Source organism: Pygoscelis adeliae, unplaced genomic scaffold (assembly GCF_000699105.1).
Source record: "Pygoscelis adeliae isolate BGI_AS28 unplaced genomic scaffold, ASM69910v1 Scaffold69, whole genome shotgun sequence".
Lineage (NCBI taxonomy): Eukaryota > Metazoa > Chordata > Aves > Sphenisciformes > Spheniscidae > Pygoscelis > Pygoscelis adeliae.
The window spans coordinates 6,441,198-6,457,749 of NW_008825619.1; positions in this window are offsets into that span (position 1 = coordinate 6,441,198).

Sequence of the window (16,552 nt, forward strand, 5' to 3'; positions counted from 1 at the left end):
AGATGTGAACTTTGGACCAAGCTGTTTAAAGAAGCTGGGTACATGTCATGCTGCTGGGTTGGCTCCTGTTGATCCTGTGTGCTTTTAAGCTTTCTGCCACTTGAATAATTCTGGTATTGTTTCCTTGGTCTCTTTGATAAACTTCTTATGCAGAGGCTGGGCATCTTTCTCAGAAACAGAGCTCTGATGTCTAGAAGCCTGAAGTAGCCAGGAACAATGGTGATCCCTTGGTGTCCCTCGCACGCAATTGCTCACTCCTTCTCAGAGCTCTGACTGTGTGAGGATGCAGTTTTGGTAAGCGTTCCAGAAAATGATAGTTCTTTACGTTACCTTGCACAAGAAATCAGAACCAGAGTGTCTTCACATATACCCGTCCTCCAGTTTCCTCCTTGCTCTGGAACTGTCCTTGGGCTTGGGGTGCCCAGAATCCTCCTCCTGCAGCAATAATATCTCCTCTCCTTACAGGGTTTCTGCTCTGGCATGTAGCTAGCTTTCTGCCTCCTGGACTCAACTTCTGCTTTTCTACTTAGACCAGAGTACTCTGTGTCAATTCGACCTTTTATCGGCCTTCTCAGATGATCCAGATCCCCACTAGATAATCCCCTGCTTGTTTATTTCTCTCTTGAAATATAGGTTTAGGAAAGCAGCTGGCCAGTGTGATAATGAACATTTTGTCCCATGAAATTTCCATGTGAACAGAGGATGACAAAAATTTAATGACGAGAAGCGTTCAGCCTGTCTGCGGACTGCTGAACTGCATCCTGACTCCTTTCCTGGGGGTAGCCTGAAGATGGGGAGACAGCCTGAAGTGGGCTGGATGAATCTGGGAGCTCACAGCCTCCTCCCTGCCATTCTCCCTCCTGAAGACTCGGTGGCCTTTTCCATCATGAGACTGGGGATGAAGTGTATTTATTGCAGCTGACATGCTCAGGACCTTCTTTCTGCGGTCTGAGAGGTGCGTGTGGTCACTTAGGAGACCTGATGCATGTACACAGCCGCACCACATGGCCAGAAGTGATGTGTGTGATGGTGCACATAGTGACCATGGTAGAGGAAGGATCTTGTTATGCTGCTAAGATGCTGCAGGTGTGGTTTAGCGGTGAATAGCTGCTGAATGTGTCCTTAACAGGTTATGTGACACATGCTGGCAGAAAGATGGCATCACTGCTCAGCTGTTAGCCCTGAATCACCATCTTTGGGAATTTCAGTACAACATAAAAATGAGGAGATAAAACAACCAATAGAGAGGGAAGACAAACTCTGTGTATGAAGTGATATTGCAGTCTTCACAAATTAAACACAGGGAATTCAAAATATCAACCTGTTTTTAAATTTTACATACAGAGATTCCACAGATCATTGCATAACCATTTACAACCAGTCACACTGAAGTAATAGGCACAAGCTTTGAAAGTCCTGCTTCTTTTACCCCTGAAGAAGACGAGCATTTAGTTTATTACTGACATCATCCTTCATACAATTTTAGCAGAGAAGTCAACAAAGGACTAATGACCTGACTATATCAGTCATACTGGAATGGATTGCGCCAGCGTTCCATAATGACCCTATAAAGACAGAAAAAAGGCGTACAAATGCATGTACTGGCTTTGCAAATATTTGATGATAAATTGAGGTGACATTCATTCCCAAGTAATTAATTATGAATTGTTGATCCATTCTCTGTTAATTTAAATGTTCTTTGCAAGTTTTATCTTCCCGGTTTGGTATCCTATGATTTACAACTGAAGCATCTCCTTGTTAAAAGAGAGCTTGCTATTTCCAGAGAGACTCCTATAGAATGAACAATGAGGTACTTTTTATTAAATGACTGTGAAAATCAAAATCACACTACCAGTATTTCATGGAGGGTTTATCTTACAAGGAGATGCACATGGGGTTGAACCAGTGTGAGAAGAAATCTTCAGGAGTAGAGATGATAATCTGCCTCTACAAAATGAGAGAAATGCTGGTGTGATAAATAATACTCGCTTTCAAAAGCAAATGCAATATTGTTGTATTTCCCAGGCTTGTGTATACACACAATATTACCAGACAAACCAGCTGTTACTTCACTTCTGTTATTTCTTACTATACTTTACTGTATGTTGTACCCAGAGACACTGGACAAACTGTGATATACACTATACAGGCACCAGATACGCAAACCAACTAATCTGCTAGCATAGAAATGAATATGAATGCAATCCTATTGTGGGAAAGGAGACGGTGATTGTTATTTGTATTCTAAGTAGTTGGAAGGCATTCAAATGCTGCTGTAGTGGATACTATATGACTTAAGTGGATAGATCCAGAGGTGGTTCCAGAGATTTATTCCTGAGAACATAATTCCACTCTTACACATCAGCATTCTGTGATACACGTAACCAAAAATATAAAAATGCTTGTGCATTTGCACTGTTATTTTATAGGTTTATGAGGGCACTGTAAAACTCTTTAGTTGAGTTTTTTTGTTATATTTAGAATCCTATTCCTAGGAAGTAACAATTAATTTATGAGAATACAAACACTGAAAATCCTTCTCAGAATCCTTCTGGCTGGCTTAGCTTGTACGGAATTACCAAGGCTTATTATATTACTACTGGTTTAATGGTGTTAGGTTTTCAGAAGACATTTTCATGAACTAATGCAACCATCTTTCTGGGTTTTATCCTTTTTCAGAATGGCTATGACCTGTCATTACTGTGAACAATAAGGAGGCCAAGCTGTCCTCTGCTAAGATCATGATAGTTTCCATAGCGTCTTTGCAGTACTGAGTTCATCTTCAGGTAAGGTAGCCACCTTTGCAGCCACAGTTACTCTGAGCTTATCCCATTTACCTCAGTGGAAACACTCTCACTGGCTTCAGAAGGTGTATGATGAGCCAGCACTGAGGATTAGGCAGGAGACAGCAAGAGGAGAGGCATGTTTACTTGCAAGCATGAACATTAGAGGAGGAAAAGGTAGCAGTACGACAGCATATTTGTAGGGCAGCGGTAGGAGATGGCAACTATTGGTGCATGTGGCGCTGAGATCTACGCTGTGTACCAAGGTCTGAGTTATTTGAGTATGGGGTGATCCTCAGAACGGTTTGTTCTACCACACGTAGTTGCTTGCTTGGGCATAAATAATTTTTGATGAATCAGTCTAATGCCAGCCCTGTGGGTTGTTAACAGAATGCCATCTGCACTACTTACTTTCATTAACTTTGTATCCAAGAGTTTCAGGGGTTGTGTAGCCTAAGGGTACCTCTGATCACTGTGTTGGCTAGAAGAAAGACTGCCATTTTGACGTACTTTCATGCTATTACCAAGGATGGGTGCAGCTGCAGTGAAGATGGGGTAGTAATGGTTGTACAACACGTACTATGCTGAGCAGTGATAATGTGTAGGGCTACTACCTCTCCCTGGTCGTCAGTCCAGCCTGGAGGTGGGCAGTCTTTACTGCTCTCAAAGCACTTTTTGCTGCTTTCAAAGGGACCCTTACCATTGTTTCTGGAAACAGTGGGATGTGAAAGTGGCCAAGGGAAACTCATGTCTTGTTGTGTGAGGTTGTTCCAAGTGAGACAGTGCTTCTGCTAGAGGATCTCCTGTGGTCAGGAGCTGGCGTCCCCAAAGGTGAGTTTCAAAGGCAGAAGACTGCTACGGTGCCGCTCTGACTTCCCTGTAGGCACGTTCTTCCCATTCTTCCCAGAGTCTTTACTGCGGCATGCCTTTCTAAGTGAAAAAGTGCTGTACAGCATACGCTAAAATCTTCACAGAATTCCTTAAATCTCAGACAATATCATTCAGGAATTCAGAGAAAGTAAAAAATCAAAACAGTTGTGGTTGGGGAGCCAAAAGAAAAAATAACAAGTATGCAAGTCCCAGAAAAATGCTGGTAAAACCAGAAAAACTGCATCCTTTGTATCATAAGGATCTAAGAAATTAATTTCTTCCCCTTTCATTCCTTTCCTCTCATTTATCTCATTACTATTCTCATTGCTCTAGAATTTACAGAAATCTGTAATTTCATATTTTTCATTTTGAAGTAGAGCGCTCTGCCTTTTCTTGGCATCTAAATACTATTCAAAATTCATTGTGTTAGATTGTCTGGACATTGCTTGCAGGACATTACATTTTTCAAACTCTCAAGACACATAGCCTTCCAATTTTTTTAGTTTAGATTAACGTTGGCTCATTTTATCTTCCTAGAGTAGATTTAACTGAGATCACAATGTCTTCATTAGCTTGTAATGATTATAGAAGTCTTTCCTTACCACATTAATGCAAGTTATAGTCTTTGACACATTTATAAGGGTTATCAACTAATGAGATACAGTTTTCATGTGTATACAACCAGGCCACATTCCATCAACCTTCATTAAACAAGAAAAATAGAAGGAGCACAATACTAGCTGGGCTGTGCTGGTGCACAGCCAGAAGTTTTCCTCTTAATATTTCCTCTCTCTACAGCTTCAGGAATTTTTATGACAGAGCTTGGAAGATAATAATATAAAGTATATTAAGTCATAAAGCATTTTAAAATCATTGTGAATACCACTTTTATTTAAAACATTCAAGTCAGGCGAGAGTGGACAACCCCCAGCAGTGCAAGGGCAAGGCAGGGGTGGTGAGGGGCAGCGCAGGTGCAGGGTGGTGGCGGCAGGGGCAACAGACACATTCTGTTGGGGGATGGCGGTGTAGCTGGTGGGGCACCAGAAATGGAAGCAGGAAGGGATAAGCCCCAGTGATACCTGGAAAAGAGTGATTTTTGGGGTGACCTGGGTAGATGTGGAGGGAGCTGGCTAACAAGTGAGAAGATATTGAGGTCTGGGCGAGGCAAAGTGCCAGGAACTCCTCCGGGAGGTTGCAGTCCTGACTGGGATGCAGAGAGCTGGAGTGGACAGGGCTGGCATGGCTTGGGCTGCAAGGATTTGTTTGGAAAAAAAGAGGTAATAGTTGCTACATTTAGGAGGGCTGGGAGAGAGCCTGCAATTTGGAGGGGCAGGAGTGTAGGTCTGAGTAAAGGTAACCATATTTATAAAGGAGGTGGACGCAGGAGGGTGGACAAGCTAATGCAAAAAAAGAGGAATGGGACCCTTATATAAATTTTAGATAACTTTGGAAATATAGTTGTCTGCTACTTAATGCTATTGCTATAGCTCTAGAAATAATAGCATTCTAGTTTTCATCAAATCTTTTCTTGTTACACATTTTGACAACAACTGAACTTCTGCAGTGGTTTAATTTCTTTAAACTGGTCATCTCGCCACTATCTCTTTGTACTTTTCAAAATGTGACAAAAACGTCCAGTCCTTCTGTAGGCTATTATAGATCAAAGACAAAACATCTGTCAACTCACATTGACAAGAGAAAATTTCAGCTCTGATGGTAATTCACACAAATTATTGTATGACCTTGCAATAAGAATGGTAATAAAATATGCCAGCTGTTCACAGCTGTTTCCTTGACCATGAACAACAGAGCTTTCATGATCATGCTCTGTAACATAACAGATAAGCTGAACTGGAAACTGCAAGAAATAACGACATCAGAGAAGAACAGCTGTAGAAAATTCTTTCTTTTCCAAAGCCTTATTACATTTAACCTGCTGTTCAAGTGCTTGAAAAGTGTGTGATATATAGCTAATGTTTAAATACCCTTGACCTGAGCCTTTTCTAGGAAGTGCATCAGTGTGTGTTCCTATGTCAAATTCGGGGACTCTCACAAATAGACAAAAACCCCAAGGTGATATTGCACCTAACTAGCTGGGGGAAAAGTTTCACAAAATATCTGTGGGAACAGCTTCCAGTCTGGGTAATGGGAAAAAGACATCTATGCAATTATCATTTGATTTCCTCTGTATCCTGCCTTCTGGTTTCTAAAGAGTTTGTCTGTGGTAGAGATACTACTGGGGCAGAATCGATAAAGTCTGGCTGTTTCAAAGCAAACAAACACTGGGAATTTCTCTCACAGAAGTTTGGTTTTTTTTTTTCCAGTAAAGGCATTCAAGCTAAAGTGGCATGAATCCTTTTTGTGGATAAAAAAACCACAGCAATTAGAATTTTTTAGATTATTATGGTTGCTGGCAAGGACATACTAGGTTTTTTTGTATTTCAGGCAGGTATAATCAGGCACTGCAGCAAACACTTGCAAGATAATCTGCTCTAGAGCAGTAAGACAAAGCAGAAATCACCCCCATCAGAATATTGTGCAACACAACCTGTTTTACTGGCATTACCTACAGCAGTGGCTGCAGTTCATTTAGAAGTGCAAGCAGGAAGCTGAGCTACATTAGATATCAAATGTTGGAAAACCTGGGTTATTTCGAAATGTTGCAGTGCAGAGTAATTGCTCTGACTATGCTGTGTCAAGGTCTGGTTTTTACTTTTGTTTATAATGGGTGGTTATTTTAAAAAAAATCTCCATTTGCTCCAGGTAAGCACATCATTGGTTCTGAAGAGCTCCAGTTTTCCACCCAAGCAGGCAATTTCCTTAATAAATATTTGATTTACTTTGGCAAACATCAACATTTAAATGGCAATCCCTCTGTATCTATAAAAAGCGCAGCAACTCAGGGTTTGTTTTTCTCCTATGTCCCCTCCTGGACCTATCCTACTTTCTTCTCTGTTCTTGCCTTGCTTCTCTTAGTAATAACTTCTAGCTCCTCAGAAAATCAGGCTTATTCCACAGATGTTTCTCACTGCTCTTCAAAGAGGGAGGAGAGGCCATGGTCAGCACAATATACAGCATCCTCCTGAGCAAACTGTCTTGCCTGCAAACTGTCCCCTGCAGCATGGAGGCACTTGAGAACAGAGATGCTGATGAAAACAGGACAGCTGAGTGCTTACTTGGAAACAAGCAAGATCAGGGTCTGGGAAGGAATAACGTTAATGTCCCCAGATGCGTCAGTCCCCACTCTTTTGAATGTTGTGTTGTCATTTACACTATGAGAAGGGTGTAAAATACTGAGGAGCTGACTTTCCTCTTACTAATACTGATGAATATCAGAAAATCAGAATCAGACCTTTATTACTTTACCATGTTAGAAAAATCATTTTGCTCTGGGTCATTTTTTGCTGTGCTTTGTGGTGATAATTACAGTAAGAAGAAGATGATGGGAAACTTTGCCTGAAGCATTTTCCTCCCTTTCTTTTTTTCTCCTTCTCTTTATTTAGCACCTTTCTACAATCACCGACTATTACATGGTGAATTTTAAACAGCCAAAGAAAGGCTATTTAGCATGGGAAATGTCAATCGAACAGTATTTATGTGGCAGGGTAACATATACCTGTTCAATAAACACTCAACCAAAGGTCCTGGCTGCATGTGGAGGAGGGGTAGGTGGAGACACTAAAAGTTCAAAAATCAAGAAAGATCCTCTGAAGGCTGCAAAGCACGATTTTTTGAAAGCCCAGGATTATTTTCTCCCCAGCTCTCCACAACAACTTTAAGAGTAGCATTAACCCTAGTAAAATAGTTCTCTAAAAATGCAATTTGAGAGAGAATGTGAGGAGCTGTGTTTACCCGCTGTGCATTTATTTTAATAGCGTTTCACTTCTCCCATGAGCATTGAAGTAAGTGATTCTCCTTCTTGGTGTTGGATTTGATTTTGTCTACTCCCTAAAGAGGGAGTTCAGATTTATCTTAATAACATTTTGACTTGAGGACTTCATATGGAGTCCAAATTACTTTGTGTTCTCAAGAGCTGATCTGAAATCCAAGTAAACCAAATGAAATAAAGATGACCATGCAAATAATCTCATGACACATTCAGCTGAGATTTTTTCTGGTTTTGATTTAATTCCTTGTAAAAGCTCTGACCATACTCCCAGGACTCAGCAATTTGGGCACTGCAACGAATGCCAGTATCCTGCACTCTCAAGCAGTGACTTGGGGCAGAAATTCATCCCCTCCTGCTCTCTCCCTTCAGGAGAGAGACATGAGGCCAGGTACAGCTCCTATGACTGGAGCAATAGAGACAGACCTTCTAGCTGTATCTACATCAACTAATTGAAACTGCCTGGGAGTGCTGCCTGGTGCTGTTACTGAATGTCATGGGACACCCTGCATCCACACTGCTAAACCATCCTCCTCTCTAATACAAGCTGCTGCATGCCAACTGCCTATCCATGCTAACTTTTGAACCGTAACTCGAAGTTTTTGGGTGGTGTTAGTTGAAATGGTCCTGAACTATACCAGGGATCACTAACAATTTAATGGTGTAAAGAATGGAGCCTGGCAGTGTTGAGTCTGAAATGTGCCTTTGTGCTGTTTGACTTACAAGTCAAATAGGCATAGCCTTTCTGATTTCCAGCTATCCCCCGTTAAATGCATCATCAGTTATATGTTGAATTTATTTGGTCATGCTTTACTTCTAAACTCAGGAGCTTCCTGCCCTGTTTCTTTTCCTATATACATGGCTCTTTTTCTTGTACACCCTAACCCCAGTTCACCTGTTCTCTTTCTACTTTGATAACTTAGCGATTGTTGAAGTAAGAAAATAATCCTTCTTCTACATCCCTTAAAGCATTGCTATGACCTGTGGATGGGGCTGAACTCTGCCCTTCGTTCACCAACAGTTGCCTAGTTCTCAGTTTATGAGAATGCTGCAGAAGTCATATTTTCCTTTTCTTCTCTGGTGCTAGTAAAGGGGAGGCTGCAAGAGGCAGAGGCACGTCTTTTATTTAGGCTATCATTTTTTATTGCTGATTAGACTCATCCAGAGTGCAAGACAAGCTCCCTTTTAGGACTTAAATAAATAATGGCACTCAATGGCCCAGCCCATCATTGTTAAACACACTTTTCATAGAGGGTCGTGAACTTCATACTGGTCTCATTAAAGCTGTGGAAATTCTATCAGTGCTTATGTTTCTGTGTAATGATTTAATTGAATTTTCTTATTGCTGGAGCCTGTCATTATGCCAGAGATTTTCATGCTGGCTCCCTAAACTCACAGAATTTTTGCTCAAGTCTAAATAATCCAAAATTGGTTTTATCAGTGTGTAGTCTGCTGGCAACGTACGAGGCCTGAATGAGCAAGCTCTTAATTGGAGGGCTGGGGAATTTTCTTATTTTTGTCTTTTTACTTAAGGACTTAATTTTCAACTCTGCTTTTTTCATTCTTTCTTTTAAACAGAATACACAATAGACTTTCCAACCTGTAACATAAGCCCTAGGAAACTCCCAACATGTAAGCAGAAGAAGCTTGGACTCATTAGTATGTACTAGGTAAAGTGGGATTTAATTTTGCAAAAAAAAAGCGTGCAACAAGAAGCTGGGCAATACAGAAGTGTTAAGCACTAATCTAACATTGTTCTGGGAAGGCACAAACCTATTCAAGACACAATAACTTCTACATTAACACGGGATTGTGGCTGAGAATTTAAATGCCGCAAAGCTGGAGGAATTCCCACAACAATCAAATTTCAGGCCTCTGTGGTACTGCAGATTATTTTTAGTCTGGGCAATGTTTTTGTATGATAAACCCATTAAAAGATTTGATGAGGAAAGGCAGCCACGAGGTGGAGGAATTGGAGGACTTGGTGGTGACTTGTGAGCAAGCAGAGATCATAGGCACAGGATACTGACACTGAGGTATATGTGTCTTGGCACAAAATACGTATCAATGAGGAGGTGATCCCCAGCAACGGTGATGCATGCCTCAGCTGAGCGTGGCTGAAGAGGCAAATAAGCAAGATCAAAATCTGCAGCCAGAATACGGCCCCCTGTATTTTATATCTTGGAGTATGAGCCGTGCATTTCAACTGACTCTGCGTAATGACCAGTTCTTCATCTTACCTCGGCTCAGCTATTGTATACTGCTTTGGACACCAGTGGTACCATGCAAATGACGCAGGAATAAATAGTAAATGCCAATCATCTTACATTTGGGACTTACTGTTCGAATGTAATTTTCTCTTTTTACAAGCTCTGTAATTTGAATTGCATGATTTTATAACTGTAAGTTGTAGCCTTCTCTCTACAGTACACCTGCCAGTTTTTGAGGGTAAAGCAACTTGTGCTGCTAAGCAGGTGCGCAGCTGTATTTTGTATCATCCAAAGTTTGCTTCATGACCTCTGGTTACTGTCCTTGATACAACGAGTGTTATTTATGGTGCCTAGAAGACATTGAGTCTACAAATGATTACGGCCAGATCTGCGGGATGTCTGTACTTGACAACCAGACATTTATGACATCTGGGCATTTGGGGTTTTTTACTTGCTGATGGGGCTGGGGCCAAGCAGGTAGCATCCTGGGAGAGAAGATAACTTGTGGTCAAAAAACATAAAATCCCACAAAACGCTTTCTGATACTGCCCCAGATGTTGTGAGATTTTTGCTGTAAAACAACAACTTCACAAGGGAAGAGAGTGCTATTTAATGGGAAAAGAGAAACACAAAGAAGACAAGTTCTAGAAAAGATGCAGTAGAAAGACTCCTGGGGTGAATATAAGGACTGACACAGGTCAGAGGATATAAGGTCACACCTTGCATACTGTTGCTCTTGAAGAAAAGGGCTGTGGGTCTCATAGTCTTCTCCTGGCACACCGATGACAACCTGAAAAATGTTTGCGATGTCATCAAATGGGCAAAATACTGCTAAAGCTTTCTTAATAGTATTAGGTGGTAATCCATGTTTTGTACTTGCGTGTGATGATGTAAGCTCAGAGTATCCACTGATTCCAGTTAAATTGTTCTATATTTGCCTATACAAACAGAGTAAAATTCACCCTGGTATTTCTACAGGCTATTGTTTGGCAGACCAGCTTAGCTTTAATGTGACTTGCTGTAACTATGAATGGAATTTATTTGTACATTTTACAATTTTTTAATGTACAATGCCTGTATGTTGCACGGGTTTAGACTAGTGATATTGGGAAAACCAAGTCATGAAATGAAACAATTCAGTTAGAAACTAGGGAGACAGGATTGGAGGTGCTGCAAGCTTTATGTTTGTTCTACATTCATGCTACATTTATTCATGCTTAAAAATGGAAGCAGAGGAAGTAGACGTTCAGTTTAGCTGATTGACTTACATCATTCCAGCTCTTGATGAGATTTTCACTGCAACACTGTATTTTGTTGAACCCCTTTATTAAATTTTTTCATCCCATTCTGGGATTAAATGTTCTCTTGCGGTGGCAGGTGCTTTAAATAATGCAGCCCAGAAAGACTGAAAAAGCCTTTGAATTATAATTTTTCTGAATAAGATCTCAGTTTATATATATTACTCATATAGAATATATAAATATTTATAATAAATGCAGTTGCTTGTAACACGTATGATGTAATGTTTAATCTATATATTATAGATTATATGAATATATAGCAGATGTATATTCATATTTTATGGTGTGTGTGTATAGATACACATCTATATCTTGTAGGATATATGAAAACAAAGTTTCACTGTGTTGCCAGCAGTGCATCAGCTCTTAGTTTGCCCCTGGAGGCTGGAATATAGGCTACTTCACTTAACTAACGAATTGCTCAGGGAACTGTGTCTGCTGTGCTGCCTTGGTATGTGAGATTGAGCAAAGACGAGCTATGCTAGACGGCCTCTAAGAAGGCAGCAAATAGCACGTCCCTGGGAAAAGAGGGCGAGGGGCTCAGCTCCCCGCTGACCCCGGGTTTGGGGCTGGAAGGCAGCAGGTCTTGCTCATCCCGAGTCAGGGCTCTGCTCGCTGGGGCAGCACGAGAAGGGGGCACCTCGGCAATGTGGCGCCCACAGGAGAGGGCTCGTCATTCTGAACTCATGCAGCCACAAACATTTAATGCAACACTCTCAGAGAACCACCTGCTGGGAGTCCACCTTCTCCTCTCCTTTGGACAATTGTCTATTCAGCAATGTGCTAGCACTCCCAAGGAAACTTTCAGGATTATTTCTCCGTTTTTAAGGGCCTTCCAGGCAGCAGGGGGAAGTTGGCATCTTCTTTAGTACTTTGAATCATTCTTTAGGGGCCTTCTTTCAGTCCTGGCTCTTTCCACAGGCTAAGTAGCCCTAAGCTGGGTACTGGGAATGATTTTATTATTGATGCCTGCTGTGGCCAGGCATCCGGTTTTGAGATGTTCAGCACTTGTGTTAGGCAACTAAAGTAGGCGGTCTGAACAGATGCCATTGTGCCAGAGGACTGCAGGGAGAACAAGTGCCAAATTTAAGATTATATTCTACAAACAGAAAGCTTATTGCTGCTGTCTAGCTCAGCAAGCCAATTCAAAGCCAATCCCTTGAGCCAAAAGTGAACTGGCTCTACTTATTTTTAATTTTGAGTCCAAGCACAGAAGGCAAGTAATTTATTTTGGACTTGGATTTGCAGATGGGAAAAGTGATGTACTGCATCTGGCTGTTTACCTTACATATTTGTAATTTTATTTATGAAAAGTCATGGAATCCAAACTACCAGTTAGTGAATTGCTTGCAAAGCTTGCTTTAGATTTTATATGTATTTGATCTAAGTACCGAAGTATGGGTTTCAGCATGTTCCTTTTTCTGTTTTCATTGCTTTGATTTATTCTGTAAGAAGTTCTGTTTGTCTGTCCTGTAAAATCGTGCATTTGAAAGTGGTTTTTGCATGCTTTCGGTATTAACTTTTTGTTTTCTGTTTTGTGTGCTTATGACTGTCAATGCACATTGTGAAAATAAACTGGCTTCTTCAAAAGGATCTGTCCTTTTTCTGTCCACACGTGCTTGACTTTTTTTGGGAAAGAGGACATGGATGAGGGGGGAAAGTATGTGGAGCACACAATAATAAACCTACTTTAACTCCTTTTCCCTTCCTCAGCAGGCTGAATCAGTTTTAGCCGGACATCGGAGAATCCTTGGGAGAGGCCGCATGCTTTTGAATAAACTGGTGTTAGCTGGCCTTCCTCAGCTCGCTCTCTCTCAGTGCTGTAAAGCATCTACTATGAAATGTGGGGAATGGTGCAGTCTGAGCTCAATAGTGAATCCAGTTCTGCGCGGTAGCATCCAGTATGGAGGTGACAGCTCCAGTCTTTCTTACCCTTTTTTCCCCTGCCTTTCAGTAGGAGCACTGCAGTACTTTCTCTTCTTGTCAGAACTCTTCAAGCTTTCCAGGTCCCACAAGCTTTGTTGTGCTTCCTGACTTTATTTATTCTTGTGCAAATGATGTAGCTGATAAGTGCTATCCAGGAATAACTTTACCAGCTTGAGCTGATGGTTTGGTAAGTGAGACTCACAACTGAATTTGGATGCCTGAACGGAGGGCTAGTGCAAGGCAGGAAAACTCTGAAGGGCAAATCAGGCCTCTGACATAATCAAGAAATTCTTTCCAAATGGAAGAACAGTCTAATTTTTTAAAGGGATCGCTGTAAAATCAAACCTTAACAACTTCCTTGCTTAAGTTTCTAGATGTTTTCAATCCTTTTAAAAACAACTGTTTCAAAAGAATTTGGGGTGGAATATGGTCCACCGTGAAATCAATAGCTGGACATTGCATTGTTTTCAGTGCTTTCTATGCAATAATTTGAAGGGGAGAGAAGGATTGTCTTGTGGTTACTCTATCACTCTGCTGCCTTTCTAATTTGCTGTTGTGGGAACATAAAATTACTTGTCTGGGGTGTCACTCAACGTATAGCAAGTAGCTTGAAATGACTTCTATTGAAAAAGCAATTACCTCTCCAGCAGCAAAAAAAGGCATGTAGGTGTCATGGCCTTTTTTCTAGGAAAGCTGCTTAATGACACAGGACATGTACATAAAAAAGTAATAAGTCTATTTTACAGCCTTGTTGTATACTGGACTTTCCACATTTCAGAATTCTTACTCCCAAGGAGCTTTTGCGTATGTGTGGGCGTGCGTGTGTGGGTGTGTGTGAGAATCAAAGGAACATGGTGTCCTTTGCTTTAATAGTTTATTTTATGTTATTGCTTTGTGTTTTGCAGTCCCTCTAGCCAATCTGCATTTATGAACTGAAGAGAATAGGAGCCAGGGGCCTAATATTACAGTAAATTAGGTACTGAGTTTCTACTCGAGTGATTTAGTTTCGAATTTAGCCTTTATTCTAACTAGTTAACATACAGAGATATCGTGTTGGGAGTTAGGAGACTTGCCTCTTTTCTCAGCAACAAGAAGATGGTAGTCAAGGAGTGAAGAAGAATGCTTCCCTTTTAAACTGTTTGTTCTGGTCCTTTGGGATGTTTCTCAGACCTTAATGTGGCCTGCCTTGGACATTCAGGGGTCCAGCTGCTAGGGCTACCGGGATTTTTAATTGTGGCTAGAGCAGGAGCAGAACGATTTCTATCCATAGAGATGAAAATGCAGTGGCTGCGCTTTTCAGATTCATTTGGAGCAAGAGACTGTTTATGTTACCAGTCTCAAAAAAAATTCTTATTCTTTGATAATTTTATTTTCTACCATTGCTAAAAGCAAACTGTGTGAGCAGAGACAAAATTCATAGAGTTTACCTTTTCCCATTTCACAGTTTATGAGACGCTTACTCTGTGTTGGAAATATGATCAGATTAGACTGCTTCTTCTGTTCCTTTTTCAGCGAATGTAGTAACATGTTTATGGGCCTGAATTTACTCAGATTCCTAGGAATATAGCCTTTTTTAAGGAAAATTGTGCTTTGGTGCCACTGAGAGGGATTGGACTAATCCTCTGAATAATTGCCTCCTCTTTTTATACTGTAAATACTGTAAAATTAGCTGTGCCAAAATTCACTACTTTTGATTTTTCAGTGGCATTATGCATCCAGATTCAAATTTTCACAATAAATTGTCATGGATATTTCACATAAAAATTGTTACAGCTTTTTATCTTCTCACCTCCAGTCATCCTTACTGCTAGAGGTCGTGTCAACAGGAGATTTAATTTTACGAGATTTTCAGGAATTGCAGTAACATGTTTCTGCTGGGATGATTAGTGAGCTTGGTTAAAAAGATAGTGTCATCCCATGTAACTGGCGGAGGCATCCAGGTGCACTCTCACAAACGCAGTCCCAAACTGAGAGCTAACTGCTTAGGTGCGAGCAGCCCTCTTGCCTCCCGTGAGTGCAGGTGTCCCGGCTAGCAAATCCCCAGGAGCTGCTCTAGGAAATCATCCTGGAACTCCAGAGAACGGCTTGAGCACCTGGATGTTTGGGCTTTTCCTTCTTTCCAACTGACTTACCTTGGTAGGACTTTCTGTTGTGGTATTTATTTTCCTGTTTGGAAGCCATGCTGTTTTCTATTAGCCTCAGTGAAAAACGACATCATATGTGAGGCTGGCAACCCAAAGGAGTTTCTTCATGACACCTTTATAGCCACAGTTACTTTGATCAAACACAGAAGACAGCAATAAAATATAACGGCTAGGCAGCTGACGTTGAAACTGCTGCTTTTTATACCAAAACATCAGTATGTCACTGTCAACTCATGTTTACCTATCCGCTTTTGGTACCCATGCAATACCTGCTGTTACCTAATTTCTTCTTTTGAAGCAGGGACTGCCTTGTTTCACTATGTATGTGATGGTTGCTGTGCTCCTGTTAGGAAAACAAACAGTTCCTAAAGGAAAAGACCACAGTGATCTGTGCAACGTGCTGTTTAGATTGTAATGAGATTACAAACCTATTATCAAGCCTGAAAAAATAACGATGTGATATATTTTACTAAAATTTTTACTAAAACCAATTATTTGACCAGAATCATGCTGACTGCAGCTGAAAAGGATGGGGGCTTTATGATGTATTACTCTGGGGTGAATACGAGCCAAAATTGCAAAGAAGGCAAACTATATGCTGAGCCACTTTAGGAGGAATGTGGCCAACAGATCAAGGGAAGACATTATACCCCCCTCCTTGGCACTGGTGAGGCTGCAACTAGGACAGTGTATCTAGTTTTAGGCCTCTCTGGTTCAAGATGGATGTGGGCAAACTGAAGAAGGTCCAGTGAAGTGCCACCAAGATGGCTGGGAGCTGGACCGCATACTGCATGAGGGGAGTCTGAGGGGGAACCTAATAGCAGCCTACAGCTCCTTGAAGGGCAGTTACAAAGATGATGGAGCCAAATTCTTTTTGGTGGTGTACAGTAATTTAACAAGTGGCAACAGTCACAAAGTGTGGCTGTGGACATTCAGGTTGAACATTAGAAAAAGCTGTTTCAGCAGCCTTCTTCAAGAAGGAGGTGCACGGGATGACATCCAGATGCCTTTGAGTCAACACTTCTGCAATTCTGTGACTTTGTATCTATATCTACATTATACTTAGAATCATAGAATCATAGAATAGTTTGGGTTGGAAGGGACCTCTACAGGTCATCTAGTCCAATCCCCCTGACATGGGCAGGGACATCTTCAACTAGATCAGGTTGCTCAGAGCCCACTCCAACCTGACCTTGAATGCTTCCAGGGATGGGGCATCCACCACCTCTCTGGGCAACCTCTTCCAGTGTCTCACCACCCTCAGCATAAAAAACGCCTTCCTTATATCTAGTCTAAATCTACCCCCCTTCAGTTTAAAGCCATTCCCCCTTGTCCTGTCGCAACAGGCCCTGCTAAAAAGTTTGCCGCCATCTTATAAGCCCCCTTTAAGTACTGAAAGGCTGCAATAAGGTCTCCCCGAAGCCTTCTCTTC